This window comes from Bombina bombina, chromosome 1, assembly GCF_027579735.1.
Source record: "Bombina bombina isolate aBomBom1 chromosome 1, aBomBom1.pri, whole genome shotgun sequence".
Classification (NCBI taxonomy): Eukaryota; Metazoa; Chordata; class Amphibia; order Anura; family Bombinatoridae; genus Bombina; species Bombina bombina.
The window spans coordinates 399,916,330-399,934,973 of record NC_069499.1 but is presented as its reverse complement, the minus strand read 5'-3'; the positions used below and the strand labels follow the sequence as shown (position 1 = coordinate 399,934,973).

The window sequence follows — 18,644 nt, the reverse complement described above, 5'->3', positions numbered from 1 at the left end:
AAATGATTTTGGAGATTTCTCTCCATGTCTGCAAGGTTTATTTTTAAGAACAGGAGATAAACATTCAAAATTAACATTTTATTTCTTCTTCTACCTCCCACTGAGGGTGTAATTTCTTCTTCCGATTATGTTTACATACATTTTCTATAGCCAATACTTAAGGAATTGAAATTTCAGTATTTGTAGGGATACCACAGGCAAAAGCAGGGATATCACATACTTGGGAAAAAAATAAAGGGGAGAAAATTGTACAGTACCCTGTCAAAGGTCTCTAGGTTTTCTTCACAAAGGCTTTACATAAATCCCATGATTTTAATTTAATTATGTGGTTAGATTAACAAACTGACTTATCCATCTGAGTGAAGAAGAGTTTGAACCTCCAAAATGACTGCTTAGGTGAATTGTGTTTAAAAGGTCAGTGTACACTTTTAATACTTTAAAAAGATAGATTTTCCCTTTATTATTCATTTACCAGTTTTGCAAAACTAACAGTGATATTATTACACTTTTTACCTCTGTGATTACCTTGTATCTAATCCTCTGCAGACTGTCCACTTATCTCAGTGCTATTTACAAACTTGCTTTTTAGCCAATTGGTATTGCTTTATAAATAACTTCACAGATTTGAGCACAATGTTGTCTTTATGGCACACATGAACTGGCACTGCCTGGCTGTAAAAAAGTTAATAATATGCAGTGAGACAAGAGGCAGCCTGCAGAGGCTTACAAACAGTCAGAAATGTTGAGGTTTAAATGTTATAAAGTATATTAATATAACAATGTTGGTTGTGCAATGCTGGGGAATGGGTAGTAAAGGCATTATCTATTATTTTAAACAATAAGAAATCAAGTAGACTGGCCCTTTAATGAGGTTAATTAAAATACATTTATAATGTAAAGCCCATTGTAATTTATATCTAGATTCATTACTATACAGGGAGTGCAGAATTATTAGGCAAGTTGTATTTTTGAGGATTAATTTTATTATTGAACAACAACCATGTTCTCAATGAACCCAAAAAACTCATTAATATCAAAGCTGAATAGTTTTGGAAGTAGTTTTTAGTTTGTTTTTAGTTATAGCTATTTTAGGGGGATATCTGTGTGTGCAAGTGACTATTACTGTGCATAATTATTAGGCAACTTAACAAAAAACAAATATATACCCATTTCAATTATTTATTTTTACCAGTGAAACCAATATAACATCTCAACATTCACAAATATACATTTCTCACATTCAAAAACAAAACAAAAACAAATCAGTGACCAATATAGCCACCTTTCTTTGCAAGGACACTCAAAAGCCTGTTTTAATCTGTTCATCATCAACATTGCGTGCAGCAGCAACCACAGCCTCCCAGACACTGTTCAGAGAGGTGTACTGTTTTCCCTCCTTGTAAATCTCACATTTGATGATGGACCACAGGTTCTCAATGGGGTTCAGATCAGGTGAACAAGGAGGCCATGTCATTAGATTTTCTTCTTTTATACCCTTTCTTGCCAGCCACGCTGTGGAGTACTTGGACGCGTGTGATGGAGCATTGTCCTGCATGAAAATCATGTTTTTCTTGAAGGATGCAGACTTCTTCCTGTACCACTGCTTGAAGAAGGTGTCTTCCAGAAACTGGCAGTAGGACTGGGAGTTGAGCTTGACTCCATCCTCAACCCGAAAAGGCCCCACAAGCTCATCTTTGATGATATCAGCCCAAACCAGTACTCCACCTCCACCTTGCTGGCATCTGAGTCAGACTGGAGCTCTCTGTCCTTTACCAATCCAGCCACTGGGCACTCCAGTGATGTTGCAGCTCTGAAATATGGCCAAACTGGTGGCAAGTGGCATCTTGGCAGCTGCACGCTTGACTTTTCTCAGTTCATGGGCAGTTATTTTGCGCCTTGGTTTTTCCACACGCTTCTTGCGACCCTGTTGACTATTTTGAAGGAAGCGCTTGATTGTTCAATGATCACGCTTCAGAAGCTTTGCAATTTTAAGAGTGCTGCATCCCTCTGCAAGATATCTCACTATTTTTTACTTTTCTGAGCCTGTAAAGTCCTTCTTTTGACCCATTTTGCCAAAGGAAAGGAAGTTGCCTAATAATTATGCACACCTGATATAGGGTGTTGATGTCATTAGACCACACCCCTTCTCATTACAGAGATGCACATCACCTAATATGCTTAATTGGTAGTAGGCTTTCGAGCATATACAGCTTGGAGTAAGACAACATGCATAAAGAGGATGATGTGGTCAAAATACTAATTTGCCTAATAATTCTGCACTCCCTGTATATGCACACACAACACAAAGACTAAAAATTAATTGGCTTCTTGATTCTTAAGAAATTTGTCTAAAACTGATTTAGAAAATATTGTATCTGTCTTTAAAAACTTCCATTATTAAGAGAGTTTAAGCTAACAGAAAGCTATTATATGCAAACTGGCATCTTTTTATTGTTGCCCTTAATTCTATGTCATACTCTCAGCTGAGAAATGTGACATTGTATGATGTTCAAACATCCTGGTCTGGAACTGCAGCATTAAAAAGTTTACAATTTGCTTTTTTTTTTTATCAGCAACTGAATTAATGGCAACTTACTGACCAAGTTAGCTGTGCGGGTTATCTGCTATCACTGCAGTGTGATACAGCTCTTTTCTGAGCACAAAAGCTACAAAGACCAGCTTGTTGTAGTGTTGAAGGTCACTATTCTTTAATTGATAAAAAAATGAAAAACCCCAGGATGAGTATTTGATATGGTTTTCATGGAACCCTCCTCTTTTGTGTTTTGCTACAACATAACCATATAATATAATATCACAGAAGCGTGATAAGTTAGTTTAGTACCATATAAAACATTAAACAAGAATTGTGCCTCACCAGATATTTGAATATTTTAGGTAATGATCTCTGATATAAGTTTAATACAGTGAAGCTAATTTTGTACAAAATGATAAAATCCCACTAAATCTCACATGTTGACAATTTTTCCTACTGCTTCTGCATAATTTATATCACATCACTAAATCTGGTACCGTTATTGTTGGGGGGTCGTTTGCCAAAAAAATCTAGAGTTTTTTATAAGCTTAGGCTAGAACTTGAGATAAAAGTCTGAGGTTGTATTTTCACTGGGCTAGCGTTCCAGATTTTTCATTTGTTTTATTTGGTTTGATAGGGTATTACAAAACCCAAGCAGTCATAGTATCATATAACACATACTAAACTATGCAGAATAAGGGCTTTAGACAGAGAAGTGTTGGCTAGCTATAAAATAATGAATTGCACATCCTGCCATAATAGTATATTTTTCTTATATGGATAAAAACATTTACATGTGCATTTTATTTCTGATGGATAACACTGAGACATCTAACTATTTTAGTGTATTGTGGCTCATAGAACTGAAGTATATTTTTCATATGTTCCTTGACTACATCCATTCTGCTATATGGGGGCCTATTTATGAAGGTTTTGAGCGGACATGATCTGATATTGCGGATCATGTCCGCTGCACATTGATAAATGACAACAGCATACGCTCTCGGCATTTATCATTGCACCAGCAGTTCTTGTGAACTGCTGGTGCAATGCCTCCTCCTGCAGATTCGCGGCCAATCGGGGGGCTAGCAGGGGGGTGTCAATCAACCCGATCTTATTCGATTGGGTTGATTTCTGCCGATTTCTGTCCGTGGCCTCAGAGCAGGCGGAAAGGTTATGGAGCAGCGTTCTTCCGTACGGAGCTTGATAAATATGCCCGATAGTGTTCATATTGATACTGCCCTCTCAATTTATGAAACACTTTTACAATCAATTAATTGTCATGCGATTTTAATGATATATTAGTACGCAACGATGGATGAGTCTAACATTACTATAATAAAGAGACATGGAAGTGCAAAAAGAAATCTCTCTGATGTGTTAGGGCATTTTATTATTGCACTACTGCTGGAATATAACATGTTTTCAGGGGTTAAACTCATTGGTAAAGTGAGCCCCATAACAGCATAGTAGTACATATGCCTCTTCCCACTGGCTAACCTGCTAGATCCCATTAATGCATTGCTGCTCTGAAGCTGACCATTCAATACAGAATTGCAGACTCAATAAAAGGTAATGCAAAAGCACTTACTCAGTATTTCAAATAAGAATGACATTTTTTTCTGATAAATCTGACATTTCTCCTGTATTATTTGATAGCCATCAGCAATCCACATACTCATATATGTATACACTTGGCCACTTGCACATGCTCAGTAGGTGCTGTTACCTCAGAAAATGTGCATATAAACAGATTGTGCACAATATGGTAATATAAGTAAATCGGAAAGTTTTCGAAAATTGCTGCTCTATCTGAATCATGAAAGACAAATTTTGACTTTAGTGTCCCTTGTAAAGGGACACTCAAGTCAAAATGATACTTTCATGATTCAGAAAGAGAATGCAATTTTAAACAACTTTCCAATTTACTTCCATTAACAACATTTTACAAAATATGCAGTCTTTTAATATTTACACCTTTTGAGACACCAGCCCCTACTAAACATGTTCAAAAATTCACAGAATATACATATATGCATTTGTGATTGGCTGATGGCTGTAACATGATACGAGGAGTGGAAATAAACATAACTTTGATATATGTCAGAAAAACTTCTACTACTCATTTGAAGTTCGGGCTAGGTTCTATTGCATTGTCTTTTTATCATGCATTTGTTGATTATGCAAATTTATTGTATTTTCGAGTCCTTTTAGTATGTGTTTACCCCAATTTGCAGAGGTTAACCACAGTTATATGCAAGCAATATTAAAATAATAAAATTATTCTTTCTGGACTTTTATACCCCTTTAAAGGGACATAAAACCTACATTTTTCTTTCATGATTCAGGTAGAACATACCATTTTAAACTCTGTATGTATAAGTGTGTGTGTGTATCTGCACGTATAAGTGTATGCTATGTAGTGTGTGTATCTGTATGTATAAGTGTATGCTGTGTAGTGTGTGTGTGTATCTGCCTGTATAAGTGTGTGTGTGTATCTGCACGTATAAGTGTATTCTATGTAGTGTGTGTATCTGTATGTATAAGTGTATGCTGTGTAGTGTGTGTGTGTATCTGCATGTAAAAGTATGTAGTGTGTATCTGTATGTATAAGTGTGTGTGCGTGTATCTGAATGTATAAATGTTTGCTATGTAGTGTGTGTATCTGCATGTATAAGTGTATGCTGTGTAGTGTGAGTGTGTATCTGCATGTATAAGTGTATGCTATGTAGTGTGTGTATCTGTATGTATAAGTGTATGCTGTGTAGTGTGTGTGTGTATCTGCATGTAAAAGTATGTAGTGTGTATCTGTATGTATAAGTGTATGCTGTGTAGTGTGTGTGTGTATCTGCATGTAAAAGTATGTAGTGTGTATCTGTATGTATAAGTGTGTGTGCGTGTATCTGCACGTATAAGTGTATGCTATGTAGTGTGTGTATCTGTATGTATAAGTGTATGCTGTGTAGTGTGTGTGTGTATCTGCATGTAAAAGTATGTAGTGTGTATCTGTATGTATAAGTGTGTGTGCGTGTATCTGCATGTATAAGTGTATGCTATGTAGTGTGTGTGTATCTGCATGTATAAGTGTAATCTATGTGTGTAAAAGTATGTAGTGTGTATCTGTATGTATAAGTGTGTGTGCGTGTATCTGCATGTATAAGTGTATGCTATGTAGTAGTGTGTGTATATCTGTATGTATAAGTGTAAGCTACGTAGTGTGTGTGTATCTGCATGAATATGTGTATGCTGTGCAGTATGTGTGTGTGTATCTGCATGTATAAGCATAAGCTATGTAGTGTGTGTGTGTGTGTGTATGTGTTTATCTGCATGTATAAGTGTATGCTATGTAGTGTCTGTGTGTATCTGCATGTATAAATGTAAGCTGTGTGTGTATCTGTATGTATAAGTGTATGTGTGTATCTGCATGTATAAGTGTAAGCTGTGTGTGTGCGGGTGTGTATCTGTATGTATAAGTGTGTGTGTGTATCTGCATGTATAAGTGTAAGCTATGTAGTGTGTGTGTGTGTGTATCTGCATGTATAAGTGTATGCTGTGTAGTGTTTGTATCTGCATGTATAAGTATGTAGTGTGTATCTGTATGTATAAGTGTGTGTGCGTGTATCTGCATGTATAAGTGTATGCTATGTAGTGTGTGTGTGTATCTGCATGTATAAGTGTAATCTATGTGTGTAAAAGTATGTGTAAAAGTATGTAGTGTGTATCTGTATGTATAAGTGTGTGTGCGTGTATCTGCATGTATAAGTGCATGCTACGTAGTGTGTGTGTGTGTCTGCATGTATAAGTGTAATCTGTTTAGTGTGTGTGTGTGTGTGTATCTGTATGTATAAGTGTATGCTGTGTAGTGTGTGTGTGTATCTGCATGTAAAAGTATGTAGTGTGTATCTTTATGTATAAGTGTGTGTGCGTGTATCTGCATGTATAAGTGTATGCTATGTAGTGTGTGTATCTGCATGTATAAGTGTATGCTGTGTAGTGTGTGTGTGTATCTGCATGTATAAGTATAAGCTATGTAGAGTGTGTGTATATGCATGTATAAGTGCATGCTATGTAGTGTGTGTGTCTGCATGTATAAGTGTAATCTGTTTAGTGTGTGTGTGTGTGTGTGTGTGTAAATGTATGTATAAGTGTGTGTATATGCATGTATAAGTGTATGCTATGTAGTAGTGTGTGTATATCTGTATGCATACATGTAAGCTATGTAGTGTGTGTGTATCTGTATGTATATGTGTATGCTGTGCAGTGTGTGTATCTGCATGTATAAGTGTATGCTATATAATGTGTGTATCTGCATGTATAAGTGTATGCTGTGTTGTGTGTATATCTGCATGTATAAGTGTAAACTATGTAGAGTGTGTGTATCTGCATGTATAAGTGTATGCTATGTAGTGTGTGTGTATCTGCATGTATAAGTGTAATCTGTTTAGTGTGTGTGTATCAGTATGTATAAGTGTATGCTATGTAGTAGTGTTAGTAGTGTGTGTATATCTGCATGTATAAGTGTAAGCTATGTAGTGTGTGTGTGTATCTGCATGTATATGTGTATGCTGTGCAGTGTGTGTGTGTGTATCTGCATGTATAAGTGTAAGCTACGTAGTGTGTGTGTGTATGTGTTTATCTGCATGTATAAGTGTATGCTATGTAGTGTCTGTGTGTATCTGCATGTATAAATTTAAGCTGTGTGTGTATCTGTATGTATAAGTGTATGTGTGTATCTGCATGTATAGGTGTAAGCTGTGTGTGTGTATCTGTATGTATAAGTGTGTGTGTGTATCTGCATGTATAAGTGTAAGCTATGTAGTGTGTGTTTGTATCTGCATGTATAAGTATAAGCTATGTAGAGTGTGTGTATCTGCATGTATAAGTGCATGCTACGTAGTGTGTGTGTGTGTCTGCATGTATAAGTGTAATCTGTTTAGTGTGTGTGTGTGTGTGTATCTGTATGTATAAGTGTGTGTGTCTGCATGTATAAGTGTATGCTATGTAGTAGTGTGTGTATATCTGCATGTATATGTGTATGCTGTGCAGTGTGTGTATCTGCATGTATAAGTGTATGCTATGTAGTGTGTGTATCTGCATGTATAAATATATGCTGTGTAGTGTGTGTGTATCTGCATGTATAAGTGTAAGCTATGTAGAGTGTGTGAATCTGCATGTATAAGTGTATGCTATGTAGTGTGTATCTGCATGTATAAGTGTAATCTGTTTAGTGTGTGTGTGTATCAGTATGTATAAGTGTATGCTATGTAGTAGTGTGTGTATATCTGTATGTATAAGTGTAAGCTACGTAGTGTGTGTGTATCTGCATGAATATGTGTATGCTGTGCAGTATGTGTGTGTGTATCTGCATGTATAAGCATAAGCTATGTAGTGTGTGTGTGTGTGTATGTGTTTATCTGCATGTATAAGTGTATGCTATGTAGTGTCTGTGTGTATCTGCATGTATAAATGTAAGCTGTGTGTGTATCTGTATGTATAAGTGTATGTGTGTATCTGCATGTATAAGTGTAAGCTGTGTGTGTGCGGGTGTGTATCTGTATGTATAAGTGTGTGTGTGTATCTGCATGTATAAGTGTAAGCTATGTAGTGTGTGTGTGTGTGTATCTGCATGTATAAGTGTATGCTGTGTAGTGTTTGTATCTGCATGTATAAGTGTAAGCTATGTAGTGTGTGTATCTGTATGTATAAGTGTATGCTGTGTAGTGTGTGTGTATCTGCATGTTTAAGTGTAAGCTATGTAGTGTGTGTGTATCTGCATGTATACATGTATGCTGTGTAGTGTGTGTGTGTGTGTGTTTCTGCATGTATAAGTGTATGATATGTAGTGTGTGTGTGTATCTGCATGTATAAGTGTAAGCTATATAGTGTGTGTGTATCTGCATGTGTAAGTGTATGCTATGTAGTTTGTATTTCTGTGTATTTGAGTGTGTGTACATGTATATGTGTAGCTTGTGTAACTGTTCATTTTTGCTAACTTTAAAGGCCAGAATGTAGAATATTAATGGGGAATGCAGAGAGCAGTTTTAAAGAATCTATTATTAAATGTCCAATTAAGATAATAATATTTAGCACTGTCTTTGCAAAGGCTAATTAAATACATAGCTCACATAGCTATAATCAGATTGTGTTTGACTTGCTGTCTAAGAGTATTAAAATATATGACTTTATTTATATTACTGTGGTCTTAAGATTTTTTTAAGCCCCATCGCCATTCCTGCCCACCATATATCACACTTTTGCCGTGGGGGGGGGGGGGGGGGGCTGTCCGTCTTTTGAATTTTGAAATGTTGGGAGGCATGATTTGCCAGGAGGTACTAGACAGTCATTAGTTTTATACACAAAGGCCCAGATTATAAGTGGAGTGATAATAATGGCATGGGGTGCAATATCAATATCACTGGACATTGCTAAAATTGATATTACAAATCCATGGTAAAACAGATTTACCAGAGAAGGTTTAGCGTAGCCATCATCACTTTAGCACACCCTATACAGGGAGTGCAGAATTATTAGGCAAATGAGTATTTTGACCACATCATCCTCTTTATGCATGTTGTCTTACTCCAAGCTGTATAGGCTCGAAAGCCTACTACCAATTAAGCATATTAGGTGATGTGCATCTCTGTAATGAGAAGGGGTGTGGTCTAATGACATCAACACCCTATATCAGGTGTGCATAATTATTAGGCAACTTCCTTTCCTTTGGCAAAATGGGTCAAAAGAAGGACTTGACAGGATCAGAAAAGTCAAAAATAGTGAGATATCTTGAAGAGGGATGCAGCACTCTTAAAATTGCAAAGCTTCTGAAGCGTGATCATCGAACAATCAAGCGTTTCATTCAAAATAGTCAACAGGGTCGCAAGAAGCGTGTGGAAAAACCAAGGCGCAAAATAACTGCCCATGAACTGAGAAAAGTCAAGCGTGCAGCTGCCAAGATGCCACTTGCCACCAGTTTGGCCATATTTCAGAGCTGCAACATCACTGGAGTGCCCAAAAGCACAAGGTGTGCAATACTCAGAGACATGGCCAAGGTAAGAAAGGCTGAAAGACGACCACCACTGAACAAGACACACAAGCTGAAACGTCAAGACTGGGCCAAGAAATATCTCAAGACTGATTTTTCTAAGGTTTTATGGACTCATGAAATGAGAGTGAGTCTTGATGGGCCAGATGGATGGGCCCGTGGCTGGATTGGTAAAGGGCAGAGAGCTCCAGTCCGACTCAGACACCAGCAAGGTGGAGGTGGAGTACTGGTTTGGGCTGGTATCATCAAAGATGAGCTTGTGGGGCCTTTTCGGGTTGAGGATGGAGTCAAGCTCAACTCCCAGTCCTACTGCCAGTTTCTGGAAGACACCTTCTTCAAGCAGTGGTACAGGAAGAAGTCTGCATCCTTCAAGAAAAACATGATTTTCATGCAGGACAATGCTCCATCACACGCGTCCAAGTACTCCACAGCGTGGCTGGCAAGAAAGGGTATAAAAGAAGAAAATCTAATGACATGGCCTCCTTGTTCACCTGATCTGAACCCCATTGAGAACCTGTGGTCCATCATCAAATGTGAGATTTACAAGGAGGGAAAACAGTACACCTCTCTGAACAGTGTCTGGGAGGCTGTGGTTGCTGCTGCACGCAATGTTGATGGTGAACAGATCAAAACACTGACAGAATCCATGGATGGCAGGCTTTTGAGTGTCCTTGCAAAGAAAGGTGGCTATATTGGTCACTGATTTGTTTTTGTTTTGTTTTTGAATGTCAGAAATGTATATTTGTGAATGTTGAGATGTTATATTGGTTTCACTGGTAAAAATAAATAATTGAAATGGGTATATATTTGTTTTTTGTTAAGTTGCCTAATAATTATGCACAGTAATAGTCACCTGCACACACAGATATCCCCCTAAAATAGCTATAACTAAAAACAAACTAAAAACTACTTCCAAAACTATTCAGCTTTGATATTAATGAGTTTTTTGGGTTCATTGAGAACATGGTTGTTGTTCAATAATAAAATTAATCCTCAAAAATACAACTTGCCTAATAATTCTGCACTCCCTGTACTTTCAATGGATATCGCAACTGCACTAAACATTGTTGATATTACAAGTTGAAAGTTATAAGTTGCGCTTAAGCACAAGCCCTAAAATAGTGCTAGAAGAATTAGCGCAACCTTAGACCTAGGGGTAGATTTATTATGCTGCGGATGCAGCTGTTTCCGCTGCTCCTTAACTCATCCGCCACCTTTAAGGCAGACAGCAATCATACTGATCGGATATGAACAGGATTATTGACAACCCCTGCTAACGGCCGATTGGCCGCGAATGTGCAGGGGGCGGCATTGCACAAGAATTTGAGCAGAAATGCTTGTGCAATGTTAAATGCCGACAGTGTATGCTCCAGGCATTTAGTGATGTCGGGCGGACTTGTTCGCCATATTGAATCATGTCCATCCAACATTTCATAAATCTACCCCCTAAAGTAAAGTGTTAGGGCTAAAATAAAAGTTTCACAAAACACATTAAACATATTAAAATAAAGTGTTAAGCTCATATATACACATATTTTTTTTTTTTTTAAATTTTTATTTTATTGAGGTTAAAATAGCATAAATACAACAGTCTCATCAACAGGGTACATTCCACAACGTACGTTATACTGACATGACATGGCATTTTGGGCACCTCAGTTTTTAAATCTTATAGGTTCGCTTAGTCCTCAGGTAGACAGGGCCAATCAAGGGCCCACAAATTGAATAAAGTGGTTGAGGACATGTCAATGAAGATAATAGTGAAATTTGCAGTTTCAGTGTGAGTCAGATAAATACAGATTATGGAATGAACACACTATACCAGAACAGTGAAGTATAAGAGGGCACCAATGTAGCTCTACAGATCAACAGTTATTACAGGTGACATGCAAAACAATCCACAGTTATTTTCTAAATCCAAATAAACCATTAACACTGAGCAGTTAAAGGAGCATACATATTGCTAAAACTATTATCATATGAACACTTCAGAGACACAGGAAATCGTGAATGAACTTGAGTTTCCTGTATTGGAACCCCGAGAGCCATGCTACAGAAATGCAGGGAAAGACTGGAGCATAGCTCTGCAGGTAGGACAGAGACTACTATACTCTGTCAAAAAGTTATGCGGAGGGAAGGTTACGGCCCTAACCGCATAAGAAGTGTGGGGGGGGGGGGCGGAGGTTAGGTTGGGAATAGCATAGCCTCCAGCTAACAATTGTCATATCTAACAAGGCAAACAACCCCAAAGTGAACCTAGAAATGCGAAACACATAGAAGGCTATATAAGTTTTAGTGTCTGCGGAGATGATTGCTTCAAGCCTATGCGGAGGCTATGCTATAGCTAATATAGTCTAGCTGCTTTGAGGAACATAGAATACTAATGTAACAACTTAACATTATTTGAAACTGAACACAAAGGTAAGGGGGAAGAAACTCACAATCTGTGTGATAGAGGTCAAAGCAACCTATCAAAAGGTCATCTTAACTGAGTAATATATTTATAGCTCAGGATAGTAAATAGAACAGTTAATATGTACGACCTGGAAGTCACTGAGTCTAGTTCTCCTGACTGGAATAAAGAGTAACCTGTGTAAATTTTATTCACTATGAGTAGTGAAAGACTAATCTTTTAATTAATTATATCTTATATTCATAAAGTAGGTTGATGTCATACTTAGTTACAAAGCTGTAGGACCAGTCAATACAGTTCACAGATACTCCCTAAATAAGGGCTAGGGGCTATTAGTGGTCCCTCTGCATTAATGTATACGCTGTGGTGCTAGTCCCAAAGAAACTATGTGCTTATCTAGATGAGGGCTCCCAGACCAATGTATGCCGCTAAATAGGGAGATATCAGTAATATTAACTAAACATAGCATAGTCACTCTAAGCTAACTCACAGGAAACTACCTACACCAAGGTTTATCATGCATGATAGAGTTTCACAGTAACCAGTAAGGTTGTATAAATATGTAAAACAATCTAAGGTCTAACAAGGCTATAATATCCATTAAGCAGGTGCTACAAGCCTATGTGGGAGCTGTGCATTATAGAACATGAGTAAACTTAGTCCCAAAATCAACATATTCTCATACAGTGTTCATCTTGAATATAGAGTCCCTAGACCCCATACTAAATTACAGGCAGTAGTGCACTTAAGCAAACAGGTTGGTGTTATATGCGCTGTGATCCCCCTGCTTGTATTAAAAAACAAATTGCCAACTGGGTGTTGGTCAGCATGTCCTCAGGCGACAAATGGCATGTGTACCCACAGCAGAGAGGGTGCATCTAAAGTTCTGCGGTTGTTCTCCTAAACAGGGTTAATAATGTCTCAGGCATCAGTGCCGTCATGAAGTAGGAGAGGGAAAAAATAAAGAGTCACCATGTAGGTTGTGCAGGGGCATAACAGCGGTACCAAAGTGATGGTATACAGCCCCACAACAGACATGAAGAGTCACCCCACACCTGTCTTCCTGTAGGACTTATTCTGGTGAGGCATGTTCCCCCAGCAGTCCCCATGACCTTGCATACCCTGCATACATGGTGTCTTCAAGGAGCAACTACATTGCAGGCCACCGGAACAGCGTGGAATGTGGGGTCCACTGTCTAGACGAAGTGACGCCCGAACAACCAGCAGCCCGGGCCACACGCTTCCCCGGTCAAGAGTCCTGTCATCGATGGCCCTCGCAGCTGTTAGGTCTATCGGGCAGTCCCGGGTTCCTTCTGGCACAGGTGGGTCAATCTCCCCTCTCTGGGCAGAAACATGCGGTGGGCAATTACCCCTGTTATAGGCTGGGGCAGCTTCTAGGCGGGGGGCTATTCCTGAGGGAAAATGGCTGGCGGGAGTCTCCGGGGGGGTAATCTCACCTAAATCAGAAGCCGCGGTCTCTCGCTCCAGACACCCGACCCCAGCTCGATCCGGACTGCGCGCTCTGCTAATTTGTATAAGCCGATCCAGCCGGCTCGTCAGTTGGTGGCCGTAATTTTCAAGGAGAGCCAGGATAGCCATGCGGTGATCCGCCATCTTCGTTTCGGTTCTCAGAAGGTCCCAACGTGCTCCCAGCCGCAACTGCTGAACACCTATCATTTAGCTTCAGCAGTATGCTGTAGTTAATCTTTAGGGCCACCTGGCGTGTCTTATCTGGTCGGGCGGCAGGGATTTGATTCCCGATAGTGTTATCATTTAATTGTATGTCCTCCGGCCCGGGGTAGGCCGCATCCCCAGTGTTTCCCAATTTCAGTCCGGTCCTGAAAGTCGGGCCACTCTAAACTTGCACAAAAGCGCCCGAGATTTGACCCACCACTTCTTGGCCATATGTGGTATCCCACAAAGCTGGGTAGTCAGTTCTTTGGCTGTTAGAACTTAGTTTAAAATATGTATTACTATATTATGTACTAGGAGCTCTTGTTAATCACATCCTCTCAGCTTGCTGGTTAGCTCCGCCCCCCCACACATATTTAATAAAAAAAAAAATCAGTTTAATATTGTTATTTTTTTTTATTAAGGGTTAAATATGCATATGGTTAGGGATGCCAGTTGTGCTCTGTAAAAATACTGGAAACCTATAGGTTACTGGGCACAGGTGGTAGGGTCACAAAATTTCCCCACAAAAGCCCCACCCTTTATACCACCATGTATAATTTAAACAACTGAGAAGTCATTTTATACCCTTGGTTGCCAATAACACAGTTACACAGTAGTAATTTTACCCCTTTGACTACCAGGAACACACACACAGCAATGATTTAACAGTGTACAAATGAATGAGAGAGTAGAGCGATGGAGCTATAAGGATCCCAAGCCTCTTACATAAAGAAAAGATCCTTCAATCTTTTCAGAGTTAAATAGTGAAAAATAGAGAATAAGTAAGGGCGCTGATATCCGCTAAAGGGATCTTAATTGATTGTCAGCGGTGATATACCAATTTATTTATTAGGCCTATGGGAATTTATATATGTGATTGATTAATTGCCTAATGAGTGCAGAGAATGGTGCAAAGCATTAAAATAATAAAATAATTTTGTGAGTCTCTAATTTCTATTAATGATTCAAATACAATGTGTTTAGATGCAGTGAAGAAAATTAATTTTGGGTCTTACTACCAGTGCAAAAGTATATTTAAATTGATGACTGATTAGTACTATATAAAGTGCTATGTGCGTGTGTAATGTTATACAATATGTGAAAACAAATAAGAAAAAATTGGATGATTAATTGTGCTTGTGTATTCCTGATATTACTGGAACCTGTGTATAGGAAGTTGCATATGTAAACTTAAAAACTAATGGAGAAATAGAATTGCAATATTATACATTTTATTAAAAGATATTTAAAAGGAACAATTAATAAATATAAGTTGTAAATACCACTCAATAGCTGATGTGGCTATGGGACGTCTCCCAGATATGTTAAAAACAGATAGAACTTGATAATTAAATAATAAATTGAGACCAAGCAGGTATCCAAGAAATGGTCAAATAGTACCGTAGATCTTGATAAAGCTCTGTATAGAACGAAACGCGTCAAGCTGTGTGACTTGTTTTACCTATGAACTTATACCACTATCAATCTGAATAAATAGATCGAATCAACATAACCCGGGTTATATATTTCATCTACGGTACTATTTGACCATTTCTTGGATACCTGCTTGGTCTCATTATAACTGCGTGCAAAGCACTAAGTGCAGTTGTCATCATTGATCAACATTTAACGAAAAAACAAACTTCAACCATATGATACAAAGTAACGGCTTTTTCCGGAAGGCACCCTCGCACAGAAGAGTGTGACATCAGACGCCGAGCACAGACAGCATAGCGGGGAGAACTCCGGTGTAACTGTGAGCAGATTTGATACTACAGTTCAATAAATCTGAAAAACTGTAAGTAGAATTGCTTTGAAATATTCCGGTAACTCCAACTGAAGGTTTGCATTTTAAAAAATCTGTTCAAGTTTGGACTATATCATATGTCACATTTTTTACTGCGTGCATAGCACTAAGAGCAGTCTGTCAATCTCTAAGAAAATACTTTAACCCAAAAACTACCTCGATTTGAACCATCTTAGCATGAACTATTTTTCACTGGGCTAAAACAGCCACACAAAGTTTGAAGTAAATAACGGTTAAAATTGGGACATCAAGTAGTGACTTTGTTCAATGAATTTCAAGTTGGAATATTGAAACATATGAACTTTATTTTCAACTAATCTATAAAGGAATAAATATCGCCTTATAAGATCATAGCTGTGAAAATAAATGTAACAATAGATTATTCCCAAATATAGTTAGATATCATACAGTTAGACATTATTGGTTATGTATAATTTATACATCTAACATTGTTTTTAACAATACTTTTATTATTTAATTATCAAGTTCTATCCGTTTTTAACATATCTAGGAGACGTCCCATAGCCACATCAGCTATTGAGTGGTATTTACAACTTATGTTTATTAATTGTTCCTTTTAAATATCTTTTAATAAAATGTATAATATTGCAATTCTATTTCTCCATTAGTTTTTAAGTTTACATATGCAACTTCCTATACACAGGTTCCAGTAATATCAGGAATACACAAGCACAATTAATCATCCAATTTTTTCTTAAACACATTGTATTTGAATCATTAATAGAAATTAGAGACTCACAAAATTATTGTATTATTTTAATGCTTTGCACCATTCTCTGCACTCATTAGGCAATTAGTCAATCACATATATAAATTCCCATAGGCCTAATAAATAAATTGGTATATCACCGCTGACAATCAATTACGATCCCTTTAGCGGATATCAGCGCCCTTACTTATTCTCTATTTTTCAATGATTTAACACCCCACATGGCTGCCTATAAAACATATAATAGGAATTATTACTTACTGCACAGATGCAAAGGAGGCTTTTACATTTAGCAGACCAGTAACTTATAATAGTAGTTTAAATTAAGCTTAAAGGGCCACTGTAAGTAAATATTTTCTATGCCTGTTACTAACTAACTACCCCAAATACGCTTTTTATCAATAGCATTTCATTAACATATCTCTACCGTATATCAGAAATCTTGTCTGCAAATGTAATTGTTTTCCAAACCCACTCCGTGGGTATCCTTTGCTCTGTACCAATCCGCTTACAATACCTAGGTTTCAAAATGGCGCTTTAAACACAAAGTTATTGGTTTAAGTATTTTGAACACGCAGTGCTGAAAATAGTGGGCAGGATAACGTAACATCATCGGCAAATAAAAGATATAACTTTTAGAACGTTATGAAACTTCGTTTTGGAGAAAATATAGGTCAGTAGGTTTTAATTAATGTTTATTAACTTTAATATGTTAGTTGTTTAGCTTAAAAATTATAACAGAAAGTAATCCTTTAAATTACAGAAAATAAAAAAGCTAAAATTACAGAAAAAAAGTCTAACATTACAGAAAATAAAAAACTAACACCTAGATTTCAAGTTGTGCGTTCGTGTTTTAACGCTGAAAAAATTATGTTTTTTCATGGAATTCCCATAGCGCTGCCATTACGAGTTTTGCGGTGAGGCTAAAAAACTTGCGTTACAGCCTAAAACGACAAGATCCATAATGTCATCTAAAAGCAGTTGTTATGAGTTTTACGCTACAAATCTGTTACCTAAAACTTATAACTAAACTGCTACAAAGTGCACTAAAAACCCATAAACTACCTATTAACCCCTAAACCGAGGCCCTCCTGCATCGCAAACACTATATTAAAGGGACATTAAACCCAAATAATTTCAGGTTGATTATACTAAACTAACTGCGACACAGACACCGGACCTAAGCCCCGCCCACATACTAGTGACATCACATCCTGCTCTCATCACATCTTCCCCTTTTTCAAAGGCAAAGCATACATTTGCATATAATAAATAACAAGGTACACCAACAGGGTATACAACAACATTTTTGTTTTTGAACATTATAAAACAGATAGATTAGAAAACATGAACAAATATATTACATCCTGACTTGGACATCGGGGTAGACTACCCTAGTCCACAGTGACCATGGGATTATTCTGCCCATACTTCCGGTCACTGTTCTAGCTAAAGTCAGTCCCTGTATCGGGCCGGAAGTTTCACCACTCTTCCGCTTGATGTAACTTTGCATGAACTGTCCTCTGATACAGAAGATGGTGAACAAGAGTCTGCTGGAGGCAAAGATATATCCCCGCTGTGATCTTGCTGAGGGGAAGGCACCTCTCTTAGAACAGGGGATCCCACCGGCGGTGGTACTGAGGTATCCGGTTCCAGACTCTCAGGTACAGGCTGAAGATGTCTTCGGTTACGGCGTGTAACCGTCCCTCCCTCTGTAAGGACTGTGTAAGACCTTGGTTCTGGAGAGCGGCCCACTACCGTAGCAGGCGTCTTCCATTTCTTCTCATCATCCAGTTTAATTCTGACACTTTGGCCCGCTTTCAGTTCCTGTAAAGGCCTGACAGAATGTCTCCTGTCGTAGAAGAAACGATAACCCTTTTTGGCCTCTTCATCCCTCCTAAGGACTTCGTCCCGAGGAACAGGGCCAGGCGGCTTGAAGACACCCACTGAGGGTAAAGTAGTGCGAATCTGGCGTCCTAGCATCAGCTGTGCCGGGCTAAACCCGGTGGCTTGAATGGGCGTCGCCCTGTATGACAAGAGGGCTAGGTACGGCTCAGATTGCTTTAGAATAAATTTTGTTGTTTGAACTGCCCTTTCAGCCATTCCGTTGGCCTGCGGATAATGTGGACTTGACGTGGAATGTACAAAATCATATTCCCTGCTGAAAGCATTGAACTCTGTAGAAGTGAACTGCATACCATTATCACTCACCAGCTCCATTGGAATGCCCCAGCGGGCGAACAAGCTCTTCAGGCGAATGATAACGGCCTGACTTGTGATATAATTCAGGGGTGCAATTTCCAAATACCTGGAATAGTAGTCGATCACAACAAGAAACTTTTTCCCGTGCAGTTCACACAAATCAGCAGCTATTTTCTGCCACGGCCCCGCAGGCAGCGGAGTAGACATCAAGGGCTCCCTTCTCTGAGTAGGCCGGCGTTCCCG

At 38.4% G+C, this 18,644-nt stretch overlaps 1 protein-coding gene across 1 annotated transcript in view; it reads right to left on the bottom strand.

Annotated features, from left to right (window-relative positions):
* FMNL2 (formin like 2) overlaps positions 1 to 18,644 on the bottom strand; it is a 557,440-nt gene that overhangs the window by 105,700 nt on the left and 433,096 nt on the right. The window lies entirely within an intron of this gene.